The sequence below is a fragment of the Scyliorhinus torazame genome, chromosome 5 (assembly GCF_047496885.1).
Source record: "Scyliorhinus torazame isolate Kashiwa2021f chromosome 5, sScyTor2.1, whole genome shotgun sequence".
NCBI lineage: Eukaryota > Metazoa > Chordata > Chondrichthyes > Carcharhiniformes > Scyliorhinidae > Scyliorhinus > Scyliorhinus torazame.
Window position 1 is genome coordinate 116078960 of NC_092711.1, and position 16594 is coordinate 116095553.

Below are 16594 nucleotides of genomic sequence, written 5' to 3' on the forward strand. Positions count from 1 at the left end.
TACGCAGTGTGTTGAAACTTTTCAATATCTTTGACACAAGTTAGTTCCTTTTGAAGTACTCTCGCTCTCCCCTGTCTCTTCCATCCTCACCTCCAACAAGAAGTGTGAGGAGCTTGTGGAGCTTCTTTGTGACTGAAATTGAGTAAATCCGATCAGCTGCCTCTGCTGCTTCCCTCCCTTCCACAAGCACCAAACTGTCCCTAACTTTCATGCTTTCCCGAGCCCTGAACTCACATCTTTCTCTAGTTTCTCTCCCATCTCCACTCATGCCCTCTCTGAGCTCATATTGTCCATGAGACCCAGCTCCTGCTCCACCCACTGAGCTACTGATCAGCCAACTACCCTGTGTCCATGGATATTGTCAACATTTCTCTCTCTTCAGGTACTGTCCCTCTGTCCTTCAAATCTGCCATCATCACCCCCTCCTCAATAAAACAAACCCTTGACCCTGCCATCTTTACAAATTACTGCCCCATCTTCAACCTCCCTCTCCTCGCCAAACTCTTTGAACATGTTGCCACCTCCGAAATCCTTGCCCATTTTTCCCAGAACTCCCATGTTTAAATCCCTTCAATCATGTCTCTGCCCTGTCACCGCAGTGAAATACAAGAGACAAACATAGAACATAGAACATAGAAAAATACAGCACAGAACAGGCCCTTCGGCCCACGATGTTGTGCCGAACCTTTGTCCTAGATTAATCATAGATTATCATTGAATTTACAGTGCAGAAGGAGGCCATTCGGCCCTTTGAGTCTGCACCGGCTCTTGGAACGAGCACCATACCCAAACTCAACACCTCCACCCAACACCAAGGGCAATTTGGACATTAAGGGCAATTTATCATTGGCCAATTCACCTAACCCGCACATCTTTGGACTGTGGGAGGAAACTGGAGCACCCGGAGGAAACCCACGCAGACACGGGGAGGACGTGCAGACTCCGCACAGACAATGACCCAAGCCGGAATCGAACTTGGGACCATGGAGCTGTGAAGCAATTGCGCTATCCACAATGCTACCGTGCTGCCCTTAAGAACAAATAAATCTACACTATATCATTTTACCGTCATCCATGTGCCTATCCAATAGCTGCTTGAAGGTCCCTAATGTTTCCGACTCAACTACTTCCACAGGCAGTGCATTCCATGCCCCCACTACTCTCTGGGTAAAGAACCTACCTCTGATATCCCTCCTATATCTTCCACCTTTCACCTTAAATTTATGTCCCCTTGTAATGGTGTGTTCCACCCGGGGAAAAAGTCTCTGACTGTCTACTCTATCTATTCCCCTGATCATCTTATAAACCTCTATCAAGTCGCCCCTCATCCTTCTCCGCTCTAATGAGAAAAGGCCTAGCACCCTCAACCTTTCCTCGTAAGACCTACTCTCCATTCCAGGCAACATCCTGGTAAATCTTCTTTGCACCTTTTCCAGAGCTTCCACATCCTTCCTAAAATGAGGCGACCAGAACTGTACACAGTACTCCAAATGTGGCCTTACCAAAGTTTTGTACAGCTGCATCATCACCTCACGGCTCTTAAATTCAATCCCTCTGTTAATGAACGCGAGCACACCATAGGCCTTCTTCACAGCTCTATCCACTTGAGTGGCAACTTTCAAAGATGTATGAACATAGACCCCAAGATCTCTCTGCTCCTCCACATTGCCAAGAACTCTACCGTTAACCCTATATTCCGCATTCATATTTGTCCTTCCAAAATGGACAACCTCACACTTTTCAGGGTTAAACTCCATCTGCCACTTCTCAGCCCAGCTCTGCATCCTATCTATGTCTCTTTGCAGCCGACAACAGCCCTCCTTACTATCCACAACTCCACCAATCTTCGTATCGTCTGCAAATTTACTGACCCACCCTTCAACTCCCTCATCCAAGTCATTAATGAAAATCACAAACAGCAGAGGACCCAGAACTGATCCCTGCGGTACGCCACTGGTAACTGGGATCCAGGCTGAATATTTGCCATCCACCACCACTCTCTGACTTCTATCTGTTAGCCAGTTCGTTATCCAACTGGCCAAATTTCCCACTATCCCATGCCTCCTTACTTTCTGCATAAGCCTACCATGGGGAACTTTATCAAATGCCTTACTAAAATCCATGTACACTACATCCACTGCTTTACCTTCATCCACATGCTTGGTCACCTCCTCAAAGAATTCAATAAGATTTGTAAGGCAAGACCTACCCCTCACAAATCCGTGCTGACTATCCCTAATCAAGCAGTGTCTTTCCAGATGCTCAGAAATCCTATCCTTCAGTACCCTTTCCATTACTTTGCCTACCACCGAAGTAAGACTATCTTACCCAGAGAGAAGACAGACAATCTGGGAGCTTGGATGCAAGGGCGGCACGGTAGCACAGTGGGTAGCACTGTTGATTCACAGCACCAAGGACCCGGGTTCGATTCCCGGCTTGGGTCACTGCCTGTGCGGAGTCTGCAAGTTCTCCCAGTGTCTGCATGGTTTTCCTCCGGGTGCTCCGGTTTCCTCCCACACTCCAAATATATGCAGGTTAGGTGGATTAACTATGCTAAATTGCCCTTGGTGTCCAAAAAGGTTGGGTGGGGTTATGGGGATAGGTTGGAAGTGTGTGGGATTAAATGGGGTGTACTTTCAAAAGGGCCGGTGCAGACCCGATGGGTCGAATGGCCTCCTTCTGCACTGTACATTCTACGATTATATTCTATCTATGATTCTGAGATCGAGATAGCTGAGGAAATTGTGGAGGTATTGGTGATGATCTTTCAGGAATCACTGGAGGCAGGAAGGGTCCCAGAGGACTGGAATGTGGCTCATGTAACACCACTGTTTAAGAATGGAGGGAGGCAGAAGACGGGAAATTATAGGCCGGTTAGCCTGATTTTGGTCATTGGTAAGATTTTAGAGTCTGTTATTAAAGAAGAGATCGTGGAGTACTTGGAAGTGCATGGTAAAATAGGACTGAGTCAGCAAGGCTTTGTCAAAGGGAGGTCGTGCCTGACAAATCTGTTAAGAGTTCTTTGAGGCGGTAACAAGGAAGTTAGACAAAGGAGAACCAGTAGACGTGCTTTATTTAGATTTCCAGAAGGCATTTGACAAGGTGCCACATAGGAGACTGTTAAATAAGTTAAAATCCCATGGTGTTAAGAGTAAGATCCTGGCTTGGATAGATGATTGGCTGACTGGCAGAAGGCAGAGAGTGGGGATAAAGGGGTCTTTTTCAGAATGGCAGCCGGTGACTAGTGGTGTGCCTCAGGGGTCTGTGCTGGGACCACAACTTTTTACAATATACATTAATGATCTGGAAGAAGGAACTGAAGGCACTGTTGCTAAGTTTGCACATGATACCAGATATTGAGGAAGCAAGGGGGCTGCAGAAGGATTTGGACAAGCTAGGAGATGGCCAATGAAGTGGCAAATGATTTCCAATGTGGAAAAGTGTGAGGTTATGCACTTTGGAAGGAGGAATTTAGGCACAGACTATTTTCTAAATGGGGAAATGCTTAGAAAATCAGAAGCACAAAGGAACTTGGGAGTCCTTGTTCATGATACTCTTAAGGTTGATGTGCAGGTTCAGTCGGCAGTTAAGAAGCCAAATGCAATGTTCGCATTCCTGTCAAGACGGCTCGACTACAAGACCAAGGATGTACTTCTGAGGCTGTATAAGGCTCTGGTCAGACCCCATGTGGAGTATTGTGAGCAGTTTTGGGCCCTGTATCTAAGGAAGGATGTGCTGGCCTTGGAAAGGGTCCAGAGGAGGTTCACAAGAATGATCCCTGGAATAAAGAACTTGTATGAGGAATGGTTGAGGACTCTGGGTCTGTACTCGTTGGAGTTTAGAAGGATGAGGGGGGATCTTATTGAGACTTACAGGATATTGCGAGGCCTGGATAGAGTGCACGTGGAGAGGATGTTTCCACTTGTAGGAAAAACTAGAACCAGAGGACACCATCTCAGACTAAAGGGACGATCCTTTAAAACAGTGATGAGGAGGAATTTCTTCAGCCAGAGGGTAGTGAATCTGTGGAACTCTTTGCCACAGAAGGCTGTGGAGGCCAAATCACTGAGTGTCTTTAAGACAGAGATAGATAGGTTTGAGGTCAATAAGGGGATCAGGGGTTATGGGGAGAAGGCAGGAGAATGGGGATGAGAAAATATCAGCCATTGAATGGCAGAGCAGACTCGATGGGCCGAGTCGCCTAATTCTGCTCCTATATCTTTTGGTGATTCTAGAATAGCCAAACCTGCACATCTTTAGATGGTGGGAGAAAACTGGAGCACCTGGAGGAAATACACAGTCACGGGGAGAAGGTGCAGCTTCACACAGTCACCCAAGGCCGGAATTGAACCCAGGTCACTGGTGCTGTGATGCAACAGTGCTAACCACTGTGCTACATCTGTGGTGAGAGAAACAGAGTTAATGTTTGTTGTTCTTTGTTGTAAACGTTCTGTAGAAGGGTCAATGGACTCTTTAAAAAGTCCATGAAATGAAAAGAAGTGGAAAGAAAGTGTTTTACTCAGAGAAGATTCAGTCTGTGTGTAGCTCAATCGTCATTCACACAAAGCCTGCAGTCTGATTGGCTGGGGAACAGAGTCCATCCAGTCCTCCAAATCTTCCCATTGGTCAACACCTCTCAGACAGGAAATGAGGTTTGGAACCCGCGCCCACGTGGCCAATGCGAAGAACTCAAAATGATGCAGAGTCTCAGCCAATGAGGGAGATCCAGGATCAGCCGCGCCCCTCATTCACTCCGATTGGTTGGAGGACCAGCAGCTCCCTCTCGGTCCCCCAGCCCTCCCCCTCTTCCTATTGGTCCAGAGCTGCCGTCAATCAGCACGGGCATTGTGATTCGGAGCATGCACAGTGTGGCTGCAGGACATGGATTTTGGCGCTTGTTTGTCCCGGAGAAACGGAGTCAGCGTCAGGCGGTGGGTGGGAAGATTTGGAAACACTTTGTGGATCTGCAAACCCTTCACCATCATTGTCAGCTCCCTGGTTTGCAGCTGCGGGGCTTCTCCCTCCCTCCCGGGAACAGGCCCAGGTTATCGGGCACCATCCTGCTTCAGCCACTGGAGGATGGTTCACATCAGAGGATGGGGGAGGGGGACAAGAAATAAGAGCTTCCACTTCGCACTCAAATCAATGAGGACTCTGATCTCTGGCAAGGAAGGAAACCCTGGCAGGTGGGTGGGGAGGATTCACAAATACCCGCTGGAGGCCCCAAACCCCCAATAAGACCCATTGGTTTTATTGTCAGTCTGCAGACAGGAGCTGGAGAACTGAACCCAGGCAGAGAAGAGGGACAGAGAAAACTGGGAGTGGAGGAAAGAAATGGTGCAGCTGCTGAGATGGGTTTGGATTTCAGCCCAGGGAGGAGGGAGAGTGTGTGGGACGGGGATTTACAGCTTTGGGGGAACAAGAGAGGGGAAAATGTTCCAGAGAAACGAGAATTGTCTGTTTAGAATTTCTATCCTGGATTGACAGTGATGGCTTTTGTAAACTCCTTTTACAGGATATTAGAAGTGGAGGATTGGCCAACAGGAAACTCAAACCAAACATCTCATCGAGCTCTCAAAGAGTCACTCAATTCATTACAATCTTAATATCATCAGTGGAAGGTAAAATGTTTCTCTATTGTGTCTGTGGGAAAAGATTTCAAACATCAGTGACTGGAAAAGCATCGCGACGCACACACACCCGAGTGAGAATGTTCCAGTGAACTTTAACCAGACATACAGCGTGAAAAAATATCACCATTCACAGCGGGGAGAAACCGTACAAGTATTCTGTGTGTCTTCGAGGCTTCAACTGATCTCCAACCTGGAGAGACACACGAACACGAGTACCATGGAGAAACCATGGAAATGTGAAGATTGTGGTAAAGGATTCAATTTTCCATCCTTGCTGGAAAACCACCGACGCAGTCACACTGGGGAGAAACCATTTACTTGCTGTGTGTGTGGAAAGGGATTTACTCAGTTATCCTGCTTCCAGTCACACCAACAAACCCACACCGAAGAGAGGCCGTTCAGCTGCACCTCCTGTGGAAAGAGGTTCAGGTCTTCATCCAACCTCACTGCTCACCAGCGAGTTCACACTGGGGAGAGACCATTCAGCTGCTCTGTATGTGGGAAGGGATTCACTCGGTCCTCCCATCTGCTGGAACACCAGCAAACACACAGCGAGGAGAGGCCGTTCAGCTGCACCACTTGTGGAAAGAGGTTCAGGTCTTCACCCAATCTCATTGCACATCAACGGGTTCACTCTGGGAAGAAACCATTCACCTGCTGTGTGTGTGGTAAGGAATACACTCACCCATCGAACCTGCTGATACACCAGCGCACTCACACAGGAGAGAGGCCATTCACCTGTTCCGGCTGTGGGAAGGCATTCACCAAGTCCTTTAACCTAGTGATCCACCAACGCACTTACACTGGGGAAAGGCCGTTCACCTGCTCCGTGCGTGGGAAGGGATTCACTCAGCCATCTAACCTGCAGACACACCAGCGAATTCATAAGTAACTGCAGGGGTTGGATTCATTAGTTTCGCTGCTGTTAATCACAGCCAGGATTGTTAGTCTGATAATATTTGGTTTGCTCCTGCTGATGTTAACAAATCGTATAAATGGCTGGCATTTAAATACCTTCAGACATGTCACTGATCTTTGGGGCTGTGATGTCCCTTTTTGGAAGCACCGTCTGTGATGTTTTCCTTTGATTCAAGAACACCTCCACCTGGAAGTTCACCTCCAAGTCACTCACCATCTCCACTTGGAATTATATCGACATTCCTTCACTGCAGCTGGATCAAAACCTTGGAATTCCCTTCCTAACATGGTTGGACTGCAGCGGTTCATGAAGGCAGCTCACCACCATCTTTTCAAGGGCAATTAGGGATGGACAATAAATGCTGACCGAGCCAGCGACACCCACATCCCATGAAGGATTTTTAAAAAAGTCTCAACAAGAACTCATTCACAAAATTATGAACTTTCAGTTCAATCCTAAATTGATCTTTCACTTCGTCTCTTGTCAACTCTACATGGCCGCCCATTGCCATCTGTACAGGCAGCCTGGTCACAGAACTCTAATCACTTCACTCCGCTGTGTTGGTAGTTTTGAAATCAATGGTTTTAACGTAACGCAACTATTTTCAGGTTAATTCACTTTCGAGTCATTGTCATGAAAGGTTAAAATGCCATTTTGTACACGAGCAGATGTCGGGCCAAATATAAATCAGCAGACCATTAAGTTAACCAGTTATTGTTGACACTTTGGCTAATTAGAGATTAGAAAAGTTGAGCTGAGGGAATAAAACTAATGTTTTGATGAACCATTTTGTTAACATGTTACCACGTTTTTACTTCCTGTCTTTCGCCTGCTCAACTGAGGAAAGTTGTAAGAAGTCTGTTTAATTGTTAAAGATAAACTTCTCTGTCAATTACTGTCCATTAAACTTTGTTTTTTAACTTTCTGACTTATCTTTTTTGAAAATTTAGAGCACCCAATTATTTTTTTCTAATTAAGGGGCAATTTACCGTGGCCAATTCACCTGCCCTGCACAGATTTTTGGATTGTGAGGGTGAGACCCACGCAGACACGGGGAGAACGTGCAAACTCCAGACGGTCAGTGACCCAGGGCCGGGATCGAACCCGGGTCCTCGGCGCCATGAGGCAGCAGTGCTAACCACTGTGCCACCGTGCCGCCCCCGACATGTTTCCTTTCTACCTTTTAATGGTTTAAAAATATTTTGAATTTACCATTTAAAGTAATCATTCTGTCAGATAGTTAAATCTTGCATAATCTGATTTAATTGAAAGTTGGGGATTTATTGCAAATAATCTGTACCCCATAAATCAACTTCAAAATGTAAATGTTACCTGGATTTGGTGTCTCGGCGTAAGTGGTCCCTGGCTTTAGTGTCTCGCCAAAAGTGGTCCCTGGATTTGGTGTCTTGGCATAAGTAGTCCCTGGGTTTACTGTCTCGTCAAAAGTGGTCCCTGGATTCGGTGTCTCAGTGTAAGTGGCCCCTCGATTTGCTGTGTCAGAGTAAGTGATCTCCGGCTTTGGGGTCTCAGTACAAGTGGGCTCAGCTCTGCTTCCAACCCAGTCTCTCATCTTTCATTAATTTCAATTGAATGGAAACTGACTGCAGGAACCTGTCAGCATTTGAAAGATATTTACAAATGATTTGAGAGTTTCTTACAGTTGGGGATCTTTCTCTGTTCTGTCCATTCGAGGTGTTTGATAACAGACTTTCTCCTGTGAATATCCAGCTGGAGTTTGGGGCCCTGATGTGTTTCCTTGTTCATCCTGTTGACTCTAAACATTGAATCTTGTGGTTCAGACACCAGAGAATCAAACTCCCAGCAACAGATTGTATTTTACTGACGTTATTAACAGCTCTGCAATAATACAGAGAAAGTAGAGTTACTTGTTCTGGAGAACAGAGATAATACAGGGATTCAGAGCTCCCTTTTCCTCAGCTCTGATCTAACAAGCTGCAGCCACACTGGAAATATTTATATTTAACTTTTCCACTACATCTGTGATCTGACCCTTTCAAACCCTCACCACAAGGATATCTTTGTTCTGAGTGTGAGCACAAAGCTGTGTCTCTGTCACACACACAGATACCATTTCCTTGGTTCACATCTCCACACAGAGGCCAGCCCTTTACACATCCCCTTTCTACACAACTGCAGCAATATGAGCAAGGATGTGAGGCTCAGTAATATTCACCCATAATTTAGAACAGCAAAGGTTCCACTGGAACAAAGATTCAGTCATTTTCTATTTCAGGCAAAATACAGAGCAGTACAGGAGCACACTGACAGTGTAGCAGTCTCATGGGCTCCTGTTAAATACAGAGCAGTACAGCAGCACACTGACAGTGTAACACAGTCTTATTAGTCTGCAGACTCCTGTTAAATACAGAGCAGTACAGGAGCACACTGACAGTGTAACAGAGTCTCATCAGTCTGCAGGCTCCTGTTAAATACAGAGCAGTACAGCAGCACACTGACAGTGTAACACAGTCTTATTAGACTGCAGACTCCTGTTAAATACAGAGCAGTCAGGAGGGCTAGAAGGGGTCACGAAAAGTCATTGGCAAATAGGGTTAAGGAAAATCCCAATGCTTTTTACACGTACATAAAAAGCAAGAGGGTAGCCAGGGAAAGGGTTGGCCCACTGAAGGATAGGCAAGGGAATCTATGTGTGGAGCCAGAGGAAATGGGTAAGGTACTAAACAAATACTTTGCATCAGTATTCAGCAAAGAGAAGGAATTGGTGGATGTTGAGTCTGGAGAAGGGTGTGTAGATAGCCTGGGTCACATTGAGATCCAAAAAGACGAGGTGTTGGGCGTCTTGAAAAATATTAAGGTAGATAAGTCCCCAGGGCCTGATGGGATCTACCCCAGAGTACTGAAGGAGGCTAGAGAGGAAATTGTTGAGACCTTGACAGAAATCTTTGGATCCTCATTGTCTTCAGGTGATGTCCCGGAGGACTGGAGAATAGCCAATGTTGTTCCTTTGTTTAAGAAGGGTAGCAAGGATAATCCAGGGAACTACAGGCCGGTGAGCATTACGTCAGTGGTAGGGAAATTACTGGAGAGAATTCTTTGAGACAGGATCTACTCCCATTTGGAAGCAAATTAACGTATTAGTGAGAGGCAGCATGGTTTTGTGAAGGGGAGGTCATGTCTCACTAACTTGATAGAGTTTTTCGAAGAGGTCACAAAGATGATTGATGCAGGTAGGGCAGTGGATGTTGTCTATATGAACTTCAGTAAGGCCTTTGACAAGGTACCTCATGGTAGACTGGTACAAAAGGTGAAGTCACACAGGATCAGGGGTGAGCTGGCAAGGTGGCTACAGAACTGACTAGGTTATAGAAGGCAGAGTAGCAATGGAAGGGTGCTTTTCTAATTGGAGGGCTGTGATTAGTGGTGTTCCGCAGGGATCAATGCTGGGGACATCAGTGCTGGGACCTTTGATGTCCGTAGTATATATAAATGATTTGGAGGAAAATGGAACTGGTCTGATTAGTAAGTTTGCAGACGACACAAAGGTTGGTGTAATTGCGGATAGCGATGAGGACTGTAAGAGGATACAGCAGGATTTAGAACGTTTGGAGACTTGGGCGGAGAGATGGCAGATGGAGTTTACTCCGGACAAATGTGAGGTAATGCATTTTGGAAGGTCTAATGCAGGTAGGGAATATACAGTGAATGGTAGAACCCTCAAGAGTATTGACAGACAGAGAGATCTAGGTGTACAGGTCACTGAAAGGGGCAACACAGGTGGAGAAGGTAGTCAAGAAGGCATATGACTTGCTTGCCTTCATTGGACAGGGCATTGAGTATAAGAATTGGCAAGTCATGTTGCAGCTGTATAGAACCTTAGTTAGGCCACACTTGGAGGACAGTGTTCAATTCTGGTTGTCACACTACCAGAAGGATGTGGAGGCTTTAGAGAGGGTGCAGAAGAGATTTACCAGGATGTTGCCTGGTATGGAGGGCATTAGCTGTGAGGAGCGGCTGAATAAACTCGGTTTGTTCTCCCTGGAACGACGGAGGTTGAGGGGCGACCTGATAGAGGTCTACAAAATTATGAGGGGCATAGACAGAATGGATAGTCAGAGGCTTTTCCCCAGGGTAGAGGGGTCAATTACTAGGGGGCATAGGTTCAAGGTGTGAGGGGCAAAGTTTAGAGGAGATGTCTGAGGCACGTTTTTTACACAGAGGGTAGTGGGTGCCTGGAACTCGCTGCCGGAGGAGGTGGTGGAAGCAGGGACAATAGTGACATTTAAGGGGCATCTTGACAAATACATGAATAGGATGGGAATAGAGGGATACGGACCCAGGAAGTGTAGAAGAATGTAGTTTAGTCGGGCAGCATGGTCGGCACAGGCTTTGGGGGCTGAAGGGCCTGTTCCTGTGCTTTACTTTCCTTTGTTCTTTGTTCAGTACCGGAGCACACCGACAGTGTAACACAGTCTCATCAGTCTGCAGACTCCTGTTAAACACAGAGCAGTACAGGAGCACACCGACAGTGTAACACAGTCTCATCAGTCTGCAGACTCCTGTTAAATACAGAGCAGTACAGGAGCACACCGACAGTGTAACACAGTCTCATCAGTCTGCAGACTCCTGTTAAATACAGAGCAGTACAGGAGCACACTGACAGTGTAACACAGTTTCATCAGTCTGCAGCCTCCTGTTAAATACAGAGCAGTACAGGAGCACACTGACAGTGTAACACAGTCTCATCAGGCTGCAGACTCCTGTTAAATACAGAGCAGTACAGGAGCACACTGACAGTGTAACACAGTCTCATCAGGCTGCAGTCTCCTGTTAAATACAGAGCAATACAGGAGCACGCTGACAGTGTAACACAGTCTCATCAGTCTGCAGACTCCTGTTACATACAGAGCAGTACAGGAACACACTGACAGTGTAACACAGTCGCATCAGTCTGCAGACTCCTGTTAAATACAGAGCAGTACCGGAGCACACTGACAGTGCAACACAGTCTCATCAGTCTGCAGGTTCCTGTTAAATACAGAGCAGTACAGGAGCACAATGATAGTGTAACACAGTCTCATCAATCTGTAGACTCCTGTTGAATACAGAGCAGTACAGGAACACACCGACAGTGTAACCCAGTCTCATCAGTCTGCAGACTCCTGTTAAATACAGAGCAGTACAGGAGCACAATGACTGTATAACACAGTCTCATCAATCTGCAGACTCCTGTTAAATACAGAGCAGTACAGGAACACACTGACTGTGTAACACAGTCTCATCAGTCTGCAGACTCCTGTTGAATACAGAGCAGTACAGGAGCACACTGACTGTATAACATAGTCTCAGCAGTCTGCAGACTCCTGTTAAATACAGAGCAGTACAGGAACACACTGACTGTGTAACACAGTCTCATCAGTCTGCAGACTCCTGTTGAATACAGAGCAGTACAGGAGCACACTGACAGTGTAACACAGTCTCATCAGTCTGCAGACTCCTGTTAAATACAGAGCAGTACAGGAGCACGCTGACAGTGTAACAGAGTCTCATCAGTCTGCAGACTCCTGTTAAATACAGAGCAGTACAGGAGCACATTGACAGTGTAACAGAGGGTGACGTTCAAAGGCCGAGAGTAACTAACCAATTCAGTTTCGAATTTATTGATCCCAGGAGTGTTTCCAATATCTTCCCAGGACCCCAGTGGTAGGATAATAATAATCACTTATTGTAACAAGTAGGTTTCAATGAAGTTAATGTGAAAAGCCCCTGGTCGCCCCTGGTGCGGGAAGGCCGGTATGGGAATTGAACCCGTGCTGCTGGCATTGTTCTGCATTACAAGCCAGCTGTTTAGACACTGTGCTGAACCCAGCCCCCTAAACCAGGAGACACACTCTGGAAGATATGAGGAGCTGGGAATTGTCCATGAGAGTAACTGAAGCTATGAGAACTGAAATAATATAGAGATAGAAAAGAGAATAGAACCCAAAAATGAAGCAGTCAGCAACAGGACATTGATTAATCTCCTCTTACATTGGAGAACATGGAACATAACACTGTGTATTTGCACAAAGACTGACTTAGCTGACATTCATCTCGAATTTTAATCACCCTGATGATGGGGCTGAAGTTTACCAACAGCAGAAACAAACAGTGAAAGTGATGAACAGCACAATCCCACCCCTGCAATCACATATAAACTCACTGCTCTCACAATAGGTGCTGTGACTGAGTGAACCCTTTTCACACACAGAGCAGGTGACCAGCCTCTCCCCAACGCGAGTGCGTTGGTGTGTCTGCACCTCACTTGCACTTCTCACATTCATAACAAGAGGTCATTTATCAATGTGAACACGTTGATGTGTAGCGAGGGTGCTTAACCAAGTCAATCCCTTCCCACACACAGAGCAGGTGAATGGCCTCTCCCCAGTGTGAACCCGCTGGTGCCTCAGCAGGGTGGATGACTGAATGAATTTCCTCTCACACACAGAGCAGGCGAATGGCCTTTTTACAGTGTGAGTCTGCTGGTGCCTCAGCAGGGTGGCTGACTGAGTGAATCCTTTCCCACACATGGAGCAGGTGAACGGCCTCTCCCCAGTGTGAGTGTGTTGGTGTTGCATCAGGTTCTTCCTGCTTTTAAAGCTCTTCCCACAGTCAGAACATTCTAAAGGTCTCTTATTGGAGTGAGCACGCTGGTGTGACTGCAGGTGTTGTGACTGAATGAAATCTTTTCCACACAAGGAGCAGGTGAACGGCCTCTCCCCTGTGTGACTGCGTCGATGAGTTTCGAGATGGGATGGGTAATTGAATCCCTTCCCACAGTCCCCACATTTCCACGGTTTCTCCATGGTGCCGATGTCCCTTTGCCTCTCCAGGTTCGATGATCAGTTGAAGCCTTGTCCACACACAGACCACGTGTATGGTTTCTCCTCACTGTGAATGGTGGAATTTTTGTTCAGGCTGTGTAACTGGTTAAAGCTCTTTCCACAGTCACTTCACTGGATCACTCTCACCCGTGTGTGTGTGTGTATGTATGTGTCTCGGTGCTTTTCCAGTCACGCTGATATTTGAAATCTTTTCCCAGACAGAAGACAAACATTTCTCCTTCCACATCCAAAGGCCAAGGAGACTCAGGTCCTGATAATCGAATGACTTCGTTGAATCTTGATGTGATGCTTAGGAATTTCCCGTTTGTAAATCATCCCCTTCGAATATCCTGTAAATGGTGATTATCAAAGTCAAAGACGTAAATCCCCGTCCCACACACTGTCCCTTCTCCCGGGGCTGAAATCCAAACCTATTTCTTTCCTCCACTCCATTTTCTCCTTCCCTCTCCTCTGCCTGGGTTCAGTTCTCCTGTCTGCAGACTGACAATAAAATCAATGGGTCTTATGGGGGGGGGGGGGGGGTTTGGGGTCTCCTCTTACCCGCCTGAAGCCAGAGCAAGAACCAGCACTGCACGTGTTCCAGCTCACAATGCCCGAGTTGCGATTGACGGCATCTCTGGACCTATAAGAAGCAGCAGTGGGGCTGGAGGACCAAGCAGGAGCAGCTGGTCCTCCAACCAATCAGAGTGAATGAGGGGCGGGGCTGAGCCCGGATCTCCCTCATTGGCTGAAACTGCATCATTTTGAAAACTGATTTGTCTCAAACTCCAGGAGAAAAGTGGACCTTTCTGTCTGTGTTGGGAGACATCACTCACTCCCTCCAGCCTGCTCCACCATCGAATAAGAACCTGGCTGATCTGACTGTAACACCCACTACACATGCAGTGAGCGGGACTGCCCTGGAGCTCAATTATACTCAAATTCTGATCATGTTCAGGTTCTGATGAACAGAGTGACTCTGTTAGAACTTGATGTGATCTTTGAACATAGAACATAGAACAATACAGCGTACAGACCCTTCGGCCCACGATGTTGCACCGAAACAAAAGCCATCTAACCTACACTATGCCATTTTCATCCATATGTTTATCTAATAAACTTTTAAATGCCCTCAATGTTGGCGAGTTCACTACTGTAGCAGGTAGGGCATTCCACGGCCTCACTACTCTTTGCGTAAAGAACCTACCTCTGACCTCTGTCCTATATCTATTACCCCTCAGTTTAAAGTTATGTCCCCTCGTGCCAGCCATATCCATCCACTTTGATTTGAGTTTTCTGTGTAAATCCAGCCATCCCACCCCCTGTAAAAGGAGTTTGCAGAATCCATCCCTGTCAGTCCAGGAGAGAAATTCATAACATTCTCTCCTCCTGCTGACAGGGAGCACCGCGCATGCGCCCTTAACACGGGCCTCTCACTCCAGACGCGGTTCCGCCGCGTCCGCCGCACAGATACAAACCCGGCACCGGCGCTTCTTATTCCGGTGTCAGAGCCGCATCGGGGACTCAAGGCCCCTCCCCGTCCACCGCTCGGCTCCGCCTCTCCCTCCATTCCGCCATTTCCCTCACCGCCTGTGGATCTGACAAACCAGCATCTGTCCCTGGACACCGCCCGTACTGCGCATGCTCAACGTCACAATGCCCGGGGAGTGATTGACGGCAGGGCCAGACCAATAGGAAGAAGGGGTGGGGCCGGAGGACCGAGCAGCAGCGGCTGGTCCTCCCACCAATCGGAGTGAAGGGGGGCTGGGGGCTTAGTACTGACTGAAGCATGCGCCGTACGAGCCCCAGAGCTGGAAAAGGCGGTCCAGTTGAGGTCATGATGTGGAGATGCCGGCGTTGGACTGGGGTGGGCACAGTAAGAAGTCTTACAACAGGTTAAAGTCCAACATGTTTGTATTGAGGTCACAAAGACTGAGAAGTGAATCGGGGGGGGAGGAGGAGATTGTGACCAAAGCGGGAGGTTGGGAGCCAGGGATGAGATGGTGGTGGAGTGGGAATGTCCCTGGGCGGATATTACTGAGTCCCCTAGGGTAATGGTCTGAGGAGATATTGGAATATTTCAGGTTACCAAACAACTACATTCAATTCATAAAACTGTGAAAACTAGTATCAGTAATGGTGACCATGCAGCTATCACTGGTTCTGTTTAAACTGATCTGGTTAACTAATGGCCTTTAAGAAATCTGCCAACCCTACCTGGTCTGGCCTACATGTGACTCCAGAGCCACAGCAGTAAATCTGCCCTCTGAAATAGACCAGCCAGCCATTCAGTTCAAGAGCAATTCGGGATCGGCAACAAATAAGGGGGCAGCACGGCAGCATTGTGGATAGCACAATTACTGCACAGCTCCAGGGTCCCAGTTTCGATTCCCAGCTTGGGTCACTGTCTGTGTGGAGTCTGCACATCCTCCCCGTGTCTGCGTGGGTTTCCTCCGGGTGCTCCGGTTTCCTCCCACAGTCCAAAGATGTGCAGGTTAGGTGGATTGGCCGTGTTAAAATTGTCCTTAGTGTCAAAAATTGCCCTTAGTGTTGGGTGGGTTTACTGGGTTATGGGGATAGGGTGGAGATGTGGATCTTGGGTAGGGTCTTTTTCCAAGAGCTGGTGCAGACTCGATGGGCCGAATGGCCTCCATCTGCACTGTAAATTCTATGAAAGATAGTGGATTCACCAGGGATTGCCACAGGAATTGTCATTTATGGGAGAGAATTCCAAATGTGTCCCAGATTTTGCGTCAAGTGTTTCCTCATTTCACACTGAGTTCTGTGACCTGGCTACAATTTTTAGGCAATGTCCCAAGTCCTTACTCCCCAGTCAGCAGAAATCACTCCTCTCTGTCTTTGATTAAATCATGCTGTAATTTACTAAACACCAGGACGTGGAGGTGCCGGCGTTGCACTGGGGTGGGCACAGTGAGAAGTCTTACAACACCAGGTTAAAGTCCAACAGATTTGTTTCGAATCACGAGCATTCAGAGCATAGCTCCTTCCTCAGCTGTGCTCCAAAAGCTAGTGATTCTAAATAAACCTGTTGGACTTTAATCTGGTGTTGTAAGACTGCTTACTGTGCCCACCCCAGTGCAACGCCTACATCTCCACATTTCATAGAATTTACAGTGCAGAAGGAGGCCATTCGGCCCATCGAGTCTGCACCGGCTCTTGGAAAGAGCACCCGACCCAAG

At 47.3% G+C, this 16594-nt stretch overlaps 1 long non-coding RNA gene across 1 annotated transcript; it reads left to right on the forward strand.

Annotated features, from left to right (window-relative positions):
• The first annotated feature begins 4106 nt into the window (after positions 1–4106).
• LOC140419560 (uncharacterized) lies at positions 4107–7472 on the forward strand. The gene is made up of 2 exons (XR_011945865.1): positions 4107–4931; positions 5516–7472. It is a non-coding gene; the product is annotated as an uncharacterized lncRNA (long non-coding RNA).
• Positions 7473–16594: the final 9122 nt, after the last annotated feature.